The 12,000-nt window shown below is 47.0% G+C and overlaps 1 pseudogene; it reads left to right on the forward strand.

The window, feature by feature from the left end:
• The first annotated feature begins 10,808 nt into the window (after nucleotides 1-10,808).
• LOC147976443 (putative cysteine proteinase inhibitor 7) lies at nucleotides 10,809-11,345 on the forward strand (annotated as a pseudogene).
• Nucleotides 11,346-12,000: the final 655 nt, after the last annotated feature.

Genomic DNA, 12,000 nt, shown 5'->3' on the forward strand with positions numbered 1-12,000 from the left:
CCATGGCAGCCCTTACCGCACTCATAAACCGCTTTTGTGCGTGAGAACATAGCTGGCTGGCTCGTAGAAGCAACAGTATCAGCGATCTTGGCACCTCCGAAGCCAGAGATGGCAACGGCAGGCCACGACACCACAAACATAAGTGTCCAAGCAACAATGAAGATACCGAAGACACGACGGTCAACGCTGGATTTAGTGGCTCTAAACCCGGTCAGCGGAAGAAGCCATTAAAAGGAAACAGGGACGACCCATCCAATTTAGAGAAAATACTTGATCGGCGTTGCTAGATTCATGGTACCCCCGACAAGCCTGCAAACCACTCCAACAGAAATTGTTGGGTCTTCAAACAGGCCGGTAAGCTAAATACCGAACACAAGGGGAAAGGGCCGCCAAGCGAGGACGAGGATGAGCCCCGCCCACCGAACATAGGGGGGCAGAAGAAATTTCACCCTGAGGTAAAAACAGTGAATATCATATATGTCACTCATATCCCCAAGAGGGAGCGCAAGCGTGCACTAAGGGACGTCTACGCCGTAGAGCTAGTCGCCCCAAAATTCAACCCTTGGTCGGCTTGTCCGATCACCTTTGACCGAAAGGACCACCCGACCAGTATCCGCCATGGAGGCTCGGCAGCCTTGGTCCTTGAACCAATCATCGAGGGATTTCATCTCACCCGAGTCCTCATGGACGGCGCCAGCAGTCTTAACTTGATTTATCAAGACATATTACGAGAAATGGGTATTGACTCGTCAATAATCAAGCCTACCAACACCACCTTCAAAGGTGTGATACCCGGCGTAGAGGCCTGCTGCACGGGCTCAATAACATTGGAAGTAGTCTTCGGTTTGCCGGATAACTTCCAAAGTGAAGACTTGATCTTCGACATCGCCCCCTTCCATAGTGGTTATCACGCACTGCTCGGACGAACCGGCTTTGCTCGCTTCAATGCAGTCCCGCATTATGCTTACTTAAAGCTAAAATGCTCGGACCCTGCGGCGTTATCACAGTCAATGGAAACATGGAGCGCTCCCACCGTACTGAGGCACATACCGCGGCCCTTGCGGCTGAAGTATAGAACGGTCTTATCAAGCCGAACACTTCATCGGCCATCAAGCCTCCGGACACTGTTAAGCGAGTCTGGCCTACCCTACAGAACGACAGCTTGGTCAATCCAGAGCTAGACTAGCAGTTCCGCCTTCGTCAATCGCCCTATCTAACTGCGGCATATGTACTACGTGTTCACCACTATGCACTTAAAATACCTTGGGCGGCGATGGAGGCCCATTGCGTAGAAGGTTCAAAGTGCGGCTCGACCCTATTCGGACCTGAAACATTTTTTCTTCCCTTCCCTTTTCTTTTTTCTCCTCTTATATCATAGGTTCGTCAAGACCAAATAACCTCATAGTCATACAAGGGCACTTTTCCAATCCCTTTTTTTTTCTTAAATGATCGTCGATTGCTCCTCTCAAAGGATGTTGCACCAAGGCGAAAAGCGGCACCGACGTGCGGCAGGGTGTCCAGGGGATCTTTAAGACTACCTTTCTCTTTTTTCAGGCCCTGTATACAGCTTTCCCTTGTTCACAAATTCTCGGCATGTAAAATAGCTTCGAGGTTTATGGCATTATCCGTAATAGCATGTTTTGACGTATCAATCAGATTATAAGGGAAACCGTTTTTTACCAAACTTTGTTCGATATTGGTTTCTTTCACAATCTGTATTCCCCCCTTTGCGCCAGATTTCCATATATACTCTAATACGTCCCAAGTGCCAGGGGCTCTATTTGGCCACATATATTTTCAAAAAGTCCGACCACTTTTATAGTACACTTCGGCGTCCTGAAACATCGCATTATATGCATCAGCTCCGAATCATGTCTTTGGTCAATAGTTGGGTTGCCCGGTTCTTGTGATTACTACCTTACGTTCCGCTCGTTCAGCTAGGGTAGTAAAGGGAGAACTACTGCAATTGTGTTTCTGGTTTGTCCGATCAAATACCTCAGTAGAGAAAGCCGAAAACTGACTGTCATGATACAACAAGAGCTAGTTAGCAATTCGGCGACTTTCTAAAAATCTCTTACGATTTTTTCTGAAGGACAGGCCTTCGCTCAGTCCCGCGTCTAAGGCACACCAGTTTGGGTAGCCGCATACGCACTAGGGGCTAATACTTAGCCCCATCGTCTAACTCCTATGGCTAAGTGAAAGTGATAAAGCCGCATAGTCTGATTGCCTAGTTCACTGTGCAGACACCTCCTTTACGGACCAAGACGTTGGGTCAAGTGTGGTCATGCGCTATTCCGAACACCCCCGTAGCATCTACGTGGGGGCTGAAGCCGACGAATGGTAGACTCTTAGAAGTAAAAACGACCGCACATGAGGAAAATAATTTCAGATACAGGTATAAATATATTACAAAGCCTTGGTTCATAAAACAACACCGGGACAGCTCGGATACATTCATACAAATGTGATATCCTTCGAGCATTGGCCCTCTATCGGGCACCCTCCAGGACATCTTCAAAATACCGCTCCGTCTTGCGGTGGTCCTTGCCTTCGGGCGGGCCCTCGATTGTGACGACGGTGGCCTTCATATTCACCCATTGCATCTTGACGCGGGCGAAGGCCATCTGTGCACCCTCGATGCACGCCGAGCGCTTGACAGCTTCAATATGGGGCAACGCGTCAGTGAGTCGCTTCACCAGGCCAAAGTAACTGCTAGGAATGAGTTCGGTTGGCCAGAGCTGGACTATGACATCCTTCATGGCCAAACCGGACATCCTATGCAGTTCCGCCAGCTACATCATTTGGTTGTTCAACAACGCCGGACGCTCTGGCGCCAGATACTGTGACCAGAAGAGCTTCTCCGTGGTGTTCCCCTCCTGGGCCCATAAAAACTGCACGGCGCCGACAGCGCTCTTCGGAAGATCCGCAAAGGTGTCTGGAGAACTCCATAGTCGAGTGAGCAAGGCGTATTTCTGACTACCAAATTTACTCTGCAAAAGAAAGGGCTTACCAGCCGCTATCTGTTCAGCCTGCTTGATGTCCTCGCGAGCCGCCCGGGACTCGGTCCGCACCTCCTTGGCCTCCTGAAGAGCCTTGGCGAGATCGACCGCTTGGGCCTTATTCTTCTCCTCCAAGGCCTCGCACTTGCCGGCGGCATCTTTGAGCTCTTGCTCTACTTCGGTCACCTGCTCCTCATACCGGCGGCAGGCGACCTGCTCGGCCTTTAAATCCGCGGCCGCTTTGTTAGCGGCCGTTTTGCTCACCCATGCCTGCTCCTTGGCTTGAGGTAGGGCGCTCTTAAAGGTCTCGACCTTGGCCTCACTACTTGCAATAATGATCAGGGCAACACATGAGCTTAGATTCCACATTGGCATATCACTTCAGGTGTGTAAATAATTCTTCAAACATACCTTGTGCTTCATCGAACCGCTTGTTAATGCGGATGATATCATCATCGACCAGCTGCAGCTTCCGGTCGCCGCTAACAGGGAAGCCTGTTTACCAATAGACCGGTACGTTACTTCCTGCAATTATTATTTGATCCTCTATTCGGCCATTTTTCAAAACCGAACAGAGTCTCAAGGGCTACTATCTATACACAGGCATATTTTTCATATAAAAAGAGGCTAAGAATATTACATCTTATACTTTGAAGCCAGTTAGTAGGTTGGTGAAGGCTTCGTTCAGCCCGCTCTTGGCAGACTGAACCTTCTCAACCACCACACCCATCAGGGTGGGGTGCTCCTCCACAATGGAAGCATGTCGCAATGCCTCCATCAAAGTGTTCGGCACCTCCGGATTAGTGGAGCTCGCCGCTAGAGTTGGCGCTCCCCCCTCCTTTGAAGGGGGTTGCTCACTCGATTCCGGAACCACATGGGTCTCCAGAATGGTGTTCGGATGGGGGACGGACTGGTCAGGGCCCCCGTTGTCAGTCTCCATGGGGGTTGCACCCCTGTGTTCTTGGCAGCTGAGACATTACCCTCTGGCGCCGTCTTGGCGGCCTCCTGCACCTCTCCATGGCCCGGAGAGGTCCTTTGGGTGGCGGAGAGGCTCGCGGAGGCGTCTCTCTCCCCACCATCTCCGGCGCCAAGGAATTCCCCTCAGATGATGATAGTTGGGGGAGGTCGCGGGCCGGACTGAAACACATAATATAACATGTTATCCTACAAACATAAAAGACCGGATATATGTAAATCATCCTCGGATACTTACGATGCGGCCTGGGGCTTCAACCTGGGGCGCCGCTCGGGGATGGCTTCGGCATCCGAATCCGAGCCGTCCAAGAGGGATATCTTCTCTCTCTTGGATGCCTCTGCCTCCGGGTCTTCGGAGGCCGCCCTTTTCTTCTTCCTCTCCTTAAGGGGAGAATCGATTTCTACCTCCTCCTCTTCATATTCATCTCCCTCGTGGGAGGAGGGAGCTTCGGTCTCTCGGACACAGCGTCTGAAGTACCTTTATGGTGGAGGCCACCTTTGTCCTCCTTGCTCTTCTTCTTTGCCTTCTTCTCCGGCGCCTGATACGACACCGGGACCAGCATCCTCGTTAGCAGAGGAATGGCTGGGTCTTCGGGTAGCGGAGCCGGACACTTGATCTGCTCCGCCTTCTTTTTCCAGCCCTGATTGAAGGATGGAAGGCTTAGCATACCCTTTGATTTGTGAACTGAGTTTATGTTCGGGAACTAAATGCTTACCGGGGTGGCCGGATGCACACTATCGAGGCCGATGTCGTCGGTCATCTCTGGCCATGTCTTCTGGGCCTTGAAGAGCAACTTCTAGATCTCTTCGTGCGTTGTGCTGAAGAATCGCTGGAGGGTTCGCGGCCCTTCCGGATTGAAATCCCACATATGGAGAGGCCGGCGCTGGCAGGGGAGGATCCGACGGAAAAGTATCACCAAAATCACATATGTGAGACTCGTTTTCTTCTCTATCATATTTTTGATGCACTTCTCTAGCATCATCACTTCGTCGATCGACCCCCAGTCCAGACCCTTGTTGGTCCATGATGCGAGCCACATTGGGGGTCCGGACCTAAACTCAGGAGTGGCCGCCCATGTGGCGTCGCGAGGTTCGGTGATGTAGAACCACTCCTACTGCCATATCTTAAAAGTCTCCATGAAGGCCCTTTTGGGCCAGGTGATGTTGGGGAGCTTGCTCACCATGGCACCGTCCACGTGCTGCCCGTCGACCACCTTCGGCTTCACGTTGAAAAGCTTGAGCCATAGGCCGAAGTGGGTGGGTGATGCGGAGGAGCACTTCGCCCACGACGATAAACACCGAGATGTGGAGGAAGGAATTTGGGGCTAGATCATGGAAATCTAGCCCGTAATAGAACATGAGGTCGCGGACAAAAGGGTGGAGAGGAAACCCTAGTGCACAGAGGAGGTGGGGGATAAACACCACTCTCTGGCCAGGCTCTGGAGTGGGGATGATCTGATTTTTGGCTGGGAGCCTGTGCGCGACGTCCGCAACCAGGTACCTCGCTTCCCGGAGTTCCTTGACGTCCTTCTCCATAAAGGAGGACGCCACCCACTTGCCCTGTGAGCCGGATCCGTACATGGCCGGAGAGATTGGTGGCGGTGGGAAAGATCGAAGCTTGGGCGCTGGAGCTCGAGGATGGGAAAGCAGAGGGAGGAAGAGGGCGTGAGGTAAAAAGAAGGGATCTTTATCCACTTATATAGGCAGTGAATATCAAATGGCCCCCCTCAAGCCTTAAAATTCACCTGTTCCCAAGGGCGAATGGCACGGTTGGATTACCCAAACCCCGCATTGATGAGAATCCCTCAATAAGGGGACACGATTTCTTCTTTGACAAGACGTGTCAATAGAGGTTGTGCCTCGAAACACGAAGCGGGAGGCTGAAAAACAGTTCGAAATGATAAATGGGCAGACGTGGCATTTCGCCAGGAAAAGTTGTCGGTTGACAAACCTTATTTTGATTAAGTATATTGCCTTCTTGGTTGAGGGTTGTGGCTGTTATGCAAAGTCAGATACAGCTCTTTTATTCAGAAGATTGCTTTGAAGTATTCGGAGGAGGAACCCGCCTTGCAATGCCGAAGACAATCTGCGCGCCGAACACATCGTCGTTGAAGACTGGTTCAGAAGCTACTAACGGAGTCCTGGATTAAGGGGTCCTCGGGTGTCCAGCCTGTGTGTTGTGGGACGGACTGATGGGCCGTGAAGATACAAAGCAAAAGGCCTTCCCCCGTGTCCGGATGGGACTCTCCTTTGCGTGGATAGCAAGATTGGCGTCCGGATGTATAGTTTCCTTCTTCTGTAAACCGACTCTATACAACCTTGGGCCCCTCTGTGTCTATATAAACCGGAGGGTTTAGTCCGTAGAGACAATCAGAATTCATATAGGCTAGACTTTTAGGGTTTAGCCATTACGATCTCAAGGTAGATCAACTCTTGTAACCCCAATACTCATCAAAGTCAATCAAGCAGGAAGTAGGGTTTTACCTTCGTTAAGAGGGCCCGAACCTGGGTAAACATCGTGTCCCCTTTGTCTCCTATTACCATCGATCCTTAGACGCACAGTTCGGGACCCCCTACCTGAGATCGGCCAGTTTTGACACCGACAATTACCCTCGAGGTAAATAAGTTGGGAGGCAAAATAATAAGCCCCTATATTTCTATGTGTCTGGCTGAAACTTTTGCTCCATATGTATGTCATGAGTGTGAGCAATCATAGAAGACTAAATGATAGTTAAGTATGTGGAATTGCTAAACAAAAGCTCCTACATGAGACCCTTCCTGAAAAGATGATGAATTGCAGTTGCATTGTTGACTAAGAACATAGTTTGTTAGTTTTCAAGGAAGTTTATGCTTTATACTTCGTTGTTGTGATGAATCGTTACTTGTTCATGAGAAGTTTTATGATGATAATATATTCCTTCTATGATATGATTTACGATGCTACTATGTCCGTATTTTGTTTTTGTCGACACCTCTCTCTCTTAACATGTGGACATGATTATCGATTTCGGCTTTCGCTTGAGGATACGCGAGGTGTAAGCTTGTGGGAGTTGATACATCCATTTTGCATCATGATTTCCTACTATTATTTATATTTTTTCTCTAATATAAGACTTTATAGTGTCATTCTAATGCCTTTTCTCTCGTAATTTGCAAGATTTACATGAATAGGGAGATTGTCGGCAGCTGGAATTCTAGGCCTGACAAAGCTATGTTAGAGATTCCTATTCTACACATCTCCAAATGAGGTGAAATTTCACGTAGAATTGTTTTGCAATAAATAAAAAATACTGGAAGAAATAAATAGCAAAGGGGGCGACCCAGGTGCCTACGAGGCACCAGGGCGTGCCCTGGTATCTTGTGGGGCCCCTGGCCAGCCTTTGGTGCCCATCTTCGGTATATAAGCCCATTTGACCTAGAAAAAATAAGGAGAGGACTTTCGGGATGGAACGCCGCCGTATCGAGGTGGAACCTAGGCAGGAGCACTTTTGCTCTCCGGCAGAGCGAGTCCACCGGGAAACTTCCCTCCGGGAGGGGGAAATTGAAGCCATCACCAACAAGCCTCTCATTGTGGGAGGACCAATATTCAGTAGCACCATCTCATCTCAAACCCTAGTTCATCTCTTGTATTCAATCTTTGTATCAAAACCTCAGATTGGTAATTGTGGGTTGCTAGTAGTGTTGATTATATGTTTAGCTAGTTGGTGCTAGCTAGTTGGTTTATTTGGTGGAAGATTATATGTTTAGATCCATGATGCTATTCAATACCCCTCTTATCTTGAACATGAATATGATTTGTGAGTAGTTGCTTTTGTTCTTGAGGACATGGGAGAAGTCTTGTCATAAGTAATCATGTGAATTTGGTATTCGTTTGATATTTTGATGATGTGTATGTTGTGATTCCCTTAGTGGTGTTACGTGAATGTTGACTACATGACACTTCACCATCCTTGGGCCTAAGGGAAAGCATGTGGAGTAGTAATTAGATGATGGATTTCTAGAGTGACAGAAGCTTAAAACCTAGGTTATGCGCTATTCTGTAAGGGGCTAATTTGGGTCCATATGTTTCATGTTATGGTTAGATTCATCTTAATACTTCTTTCGTAGTTGCGGATGCTTGAGAGAGGGGTTAATAATAAGTGGGAGGCTTGTTCAAGTAAGAATAGCACCCAAGCACCGGTCAACCCACATATCAAAGTAACGAACATGAATCAAACAAACGTGATGAAAGTGACTAGATGAAATTCCCGTGTGTCCTCAAGAACGCTTTACTTATTATAAGAGACTTTTCCGGCATGTCCTTTGCTACAAAAAGGATTGGGCTACATTGTTTCACTTTTATTACAGTTACTATTATTTTCTTGTTACAAATTATCTTGCTATAAAATTATTTGTTACCGACAATTTTAGTGTCTGCAGAAAGTACGCTACTGAAAACCACTTGTCATTTCCTTCTGCTCCTCGTTGGATTTGACACTCTTACTTATCGAAAGGACTACGCTTGATCCCCTATACTTGTTGGTCATCAGGTATCGAATAGGAATGAAATTATTGAAGAATCTCATCTGGAAGGGAAACTTTTGGAGCTGTCTATAGGTCATACGACTAGCCGATCAACCATGGTCGCATGAAAGGTCGTCTTTTGTTGTGTCCTCCTCTAGTAAAATGGCTGCCATTTCTTCATACGATATCATAATTTGACATTCTTGAGCTCATTGGATTCGTATGAACTACGCCGACCCATTTTCTTGTCTTAGATCTTGATTTGGAGCACTTTGGAAAAATGCATTTTCTGACCTCCAAAATGGCTAAGTCTGGCCCCTAGGTGTCTTCGTATTGAACACATCCTTGATTCTTTCATAGTGCTTGGTCCTAGGTTGCTCCACAACACCTGTAGACACAATAACACAAAGAAAACTAATAAAAACAAATGAAATAATAAATGTGCAGTGCTCACAAGGTAAATAATAAAAACCAATAATCATGCATAATGGACAACTATTTGGTTCAATGGGACATAGTATATGAAGAGAACATGCAAAAAATGAGCTCTAAAAATGCATAAAATATAGAGCGATCACTCTCATACACCATTGTGAACCCCTCGGATGAGGTACCCCTCCACCATGGATAACAAACACTAGGTTTTACTCTCCGGAGGCCCGAACCTGGATCAATTCCTTGTATGACCTCCACCCTGAGACTTCCAATCATGCCAGGACCCTACCGAGGGATCTAACGGCTTTTCTGTATCGTCATGGATATTCCCTCCACAGTACCCATCCTACCCAAAAATGTGGTAGTAAGAAAAACCAATGCAAAGAAAAGTTTCATCATGAGCCCTTGCCCACCCGATGTTGGCCCTGCCATGCTCCAGCCTCCAGAATCGACGGCCTACCCTTATGCAACCCTCCCACATCTCCTACGCCTCCGCCTCCACCAGTGCCTCCCTCTGAATGCCCGACGTTGTTCTGTGATCCCCGCCGCCATGTCGTGATTTTAGCGGGTTAGCCTCACCCCACTGCCATGTCGTTGCTTGATGTGATGCACCTTCACACAACACCCTATTATGGTCGATTGGATGAGCATTGTGTGCACAAGGTTGAATTGACCTCATGGAGCTCGGGCACTCCTCCTCAATGACCGGACTAGGTCATTGACACGCGTTGCCCCTTGGGAGCCATCGCCCCGAGAGAGTCAACCTAAAGCACAACCTATGGTGGGCTCTAACGGCTGCATGTCGGTGCTGTTGTGCTCCAGATTGGCATTATATTTTTTGGGAAATGACAGTGTCCTAGGTCAGGGGCCTCTCACCATGTCGACTCCCTACCTAGCGGGTTGAGCTGAGGATCCCTTGTAGATTCTAACCTGGGCCATGTCGGGCGGGCCATGATGATTACAAAGAAGATACAAAAGAGTTGACATATATACTCCAAGACACTAGATCCGTGGTGGACTCTGCCTCCCCGTACATAGCCGAATAGGATACTGTAACCGTAAGACCCCCTACCTATATAAACCGAGGGGACAGGCTCGTAGAGGACACATACAATCTCTTGGTAGATACATGTACTCTGTACTACACTCCAACATAATAACCATAAGGAGGACATAGGGTCTTAACTCCTCGGAGAGCCCAAACCTGGGGGAAATCATGTGTCCTTGTTACTATCACTCCTAAATGCCTAGCTTAGGATCCCTACCTCAATATCTGCCGATTTAGGTTCTGTCACCTGATGCTTCCATTTTCTTGCATGTGAGGATTATCTATAAAATATCAAGGGGTTTGTGCACTATTGGAAAAACAATGCAGATTGATGTAGCAAGTTCAAAATGTGGGTACCAATTTTAGGTATGCTTTAAAAGAAGAATTTTTATGGCTAACCAAATCTTATCTCTTAGTCTCTCCTTGACCCATAAATTGTTTGGGTAGCCAAAAACTAGGTGTGATTGTATATGCTCTAATGCATCAAATCTAATCTCTTTAATGCTCTACAATTTATCCTCTCCTTGCTCAATCTCATTATCCCCTGAGAGGTCACATATCAGACATATTATACCCACAACATTGATTTGAAGCAATCAATTCTAGATATGCATACACTTCATTTCGACTAATGCAACAAATCTAATCTCCATGGATGCTCTAGAATTTCTCCTCCTCTCCTCGCTCAATCTCATACTAGCCCGAGAGTCAACAAATTTGGCATATTATGCCCCCAACATTAATTTGTACCAATTGATACTAGATATGCTACAATTAATTTTGACTAATGCATCAAATCTAATCTCTTTAAATACTCTAAAATTCATCATACTCTCCTTGCTCTATCTCATTATGTGCAAGCTCCATCTCATTCTCTAGAAGCTCCATCTCAAGGTAGGATTAGCCCCCGCACAACACCCATCAAACCATGAGGACTAGCCTTCTTCTCCTTGCTGCTCTTGGTGTTATCTCTGTCATCACCACACCGGCAGTAGCGCTCAAAAGCAAATGGCAGCCGATCAAGAACATCACCAACCCACATGTCCAGGACCTCGGCACCTAGGCGGTGGTGAAGTATGGTATGGTGTCCAACAGCAGGCTCCATTTCAAACAAGTGGTAAGCGGTGAGGTGCAGAGAATGACTGAGGGCATGAACTACCGGCTTGATGTCCAAGTATCTCGGATGGATCACAAGGATGCATGTACAAAGTAGGAGTTCTCAAGGAGGACAAACCGCTCAGCACCATTCGCAAGCTTGTCTCCTTCGCCAAGGCCAAATGAGCCATCGATCTAAAGCATTAGCGATTATGGTTTTGTGTGTAATAAGAAATTTGAGGACTATTTACCTCTTTTCACAATCGAATAAATGTGCCTTTTTCATACAAGTGTTTGGAAGGTAGGTGAATATATATATAAAGTTCTAATAAATCTTCTTGAGTAATTCATGCTTGCATAGGTGCAAATGTTTCTCAAAATCTCTCTACCAAAATAGGCCTGATCTTAAATTGGCAACCCCTCCTCTACTACGCCAAAAGCTATATGTTTCATCTCCTGGTCATGAATATCGGGTTAAACAAGGGAAAGGTCTTGGTGTTCAAACAAGGGAAGGATAACATGCAAGGCAAGGTGTTTTTTGAGGGCGGGTAGCTAACCAACAATAGTGGCGTAGCCCAATGGGACAGGGTGGTCCAATACTGAAGTATTCACATAAATTTATTTTTTGAAAAAAATCACTTTCCACACTATAATGCGGCTATGGAGAAATTGCAGAGTGGTCTAGGACCACTCTAGCTACACCAAAGCAGTTGGATGTAGAAAGTTCATGTGAACTTTTTTAAATGGGGCATTTACATTTGTGCCCCTAACTCGAACGCACTACTCAGATTTGTCCCTAATTTCAAAGCATGGTCAAATTTGCCCCTCTACCATTAGTGGCACTTATAGAAATACCCTTCTATGTCGTTCCCATTTATTCAAAGCCGTTTGAACGCTATGTGGTTGTATCTTTGATATTTTTGCACCTGTCTCCATCTGACACTT

This window comes from Triticum urartu, chromosome 4A, assembly GCF_056163025.1.
Source record: "Triticum urartu cultivar PI428250 chromosome 4A, HENAU_Tu73, whole genome shotgun sequence".
Classification (NCBI taxonomy): domain Eukaryota; kingdom Viridiplantae; phylum Streptophyta; class Magnoliopsida; order Poales; family Poaceae; genus Triticum; species Triticum urartu.